Consider the following 2,443-nt stretch of genomic DNA (forward strand, 5'->3'; position numbering starts at 1 on the left):
CATCCACAATTCATTTCTCAACTGACCTTCCTTATACCCAATGCCAGAGTATTTCCAAAATTGTTGTTTTCACATTTGAAGGAAAGTTTGTCGCCAGAAACTGGTCACATGTAGAAGGATTGGGTGAGAAGTTGCAGGTCTCCACTGCAAACCCTAGGCAGGTCCCTCTGAATGACAATTTACCTGGCTTTAAGTGGCCTTGCCAGCATCTCTCCTGCCCTCTCTGTGCCTAAGATCTTTTCCAGTTCAGTTCAGTTCAGTCGCTCTGTTATGTCTGACTTTTTATGACCCCATGGACTGCAGCATGCCAGGCTTCTGTGTCCATCACCAACTCCCAGAGCTTTCTCAAACTCATGTCCATTGAGTCGATGATGCCATCCAACCATCTCACCATCTGTTGTCCCCGTCTCCTCCTGCCTTCAATCTTACCCAGCATCAAGGTCTTTTCCAATGAATCAACTCTTCACATCAGGTGGACAAAGTATTGGGAGTTTCAGCTTCAACATCAGTCCTTCCAATGAATATTCAGGACTGGTCTCCTTTAGAACTGACTGGTTTGATCTCCTTGAAGTCCAAGGAACTTTCAAGAGTCTTCTCCAACATCACAGTTGAAAAGCATCAGTTCTTCAGCTCTCAGCTTTCTTTATGGTCCAACTCTCATATCCATACATGACTACTGGGAAAAAACATAGCTTTGACTAGATGGACCTTTGTTGGCAAAGTAACGTCTCTGCCTTTTAATATACTGCCTAGGTTGGCCATAGCTTTTCTTCCAAGGAGCAAACGCCTTTTATTTCATGACTGAAGTCACCATCTGCAGTGATTTTGGAGCCCCCCAAAATAAAGTCTGTCACTGTTTACATTATTTCTCCATCTATTTCCCATGAAGTGATGAGACCAGATGTCATGATCTTAGTTTTCTGAATGTTGAGTTTTAAGACAGGTTTTCACTCTCCTCTTTCACTTTCATCAAGAGGCTCTTTAGTTCCTCTTCACTTTCTGCCATAAGAGTGGTGTCATCTGCATATCTGAGGTTATTGATACTTCTCCCTTCAAACTTGATTCCAGCTTATGCTTCATCCAGCCCAGTATTTCACATGATGTACTGTGCATATAAGCCAAATAAGCAGGATGACAATATACAGCCTTGACATACTTCTTTCTCAATTTGGAACCAGTCTGTTGTTCATCTCTGGTTCTAACTGTTGCTTCTTGACCTGCATACAGGTTTCTCAGGAGGCTGGTAAGGTGGTCTGGTATTCCAATCTCTTGAAGAATTTTCCACAGCCTTGTCTAACTCAATGAAACTATGAGCCATGTCATGTAGGACCACCCAAGATGGACAGGTCATGGTGAAGAGTTCTGACAAAATGTGGTACACTGGAGAAGGAAATGGCAAAACACTTCAGTATTCTTGCTTTGAGAACTCCATGAACATTATGAAAAGGCAAAAAGATATGACACTGAAAGATGAATTCCCCAGATATGTAGTTGCTCAATATGCTACTGGAGAAGAGAAATGACTCCAGAAAGAATGAAGAGATGGAGCCAAAGTGAAATCAATTCCCAATTGTGGATGTGACTGGTGATGGAAGTAAAGTCTGGTGCTGTAAAGAACAATATTGCATAGGAACCTGAAATGTTAGGTCCATGAATCAAGGTAAATTGGAAGTGGCCAAATAGGAGATGGCAAGAGTGAACATGGACATTTTAGAAATCAGTGAACTAAAATGGACTGGAATAGGTGAACTTAATTCAGATGACCATTATATTTACTACTGTGGGCAAGAATCCTTTAGAAGAAATGGAGTACCTCTCACAGTTGACAAAACAGTCCAAAATGCAGTACTTGGGTGCAGTCTCAAGAATGCCAGAATTATCTCTGTTTGTTTCCAGGATACACCATTTGATATCACAGTAATCCAAGTCTATTCCCCAACCAATAATGCTGAAGAAGCTGAAGTTGAACGGTTCTATGAAGACCTACAAGACCTTCTAGAACTAACACCAAAAAAGATGTCCTTTTCCTCATAGGGGACTGGAATGCAAAAGTAGAAAGTCAAGAGATACCTGGAGTAACAGGCAAGTTTGGCCTTGGAGTACAAAATGAAGCAGAGAAAAGGCTAACAGACTTTTCCCAAGAGAATGCACTGGTCATAGCAAACACCCTCTTCCAACAACACAAGACATGTTGTGTTGTACACATGGACATCACCAGATGGTCAATATCAAAATCAGACTGATTATATTCTTTGCAGCCAAAGATGGAGAAGCTCTATACAATCAGCAAACAAGACTGGGAGCTGACTGTGGCTCAGATTATGAACTCCTTATTTCCAAATTTGGACTTAAATTGAAGAAAGTAGGGAAAACCACTAGACCATTCAGGTATGACCCAAATCAAATCCCTTACTATTTTACAGTGGAAGTGACAAACAGATTC

This window comes from Capricornis sumatraensis, chromosome 16 (assembly GCF_032405125.1).
Source record: "Capricornis sumatraensis isolate serow.1 chromosome 16, serow.2, whole genome shotgun sequence".
NCBI lineage: Eukaryota > Metazoa > Chordata > Mammalia > Artiodactyla > Bovidae > Capricornis > Capricornis sumatraensis.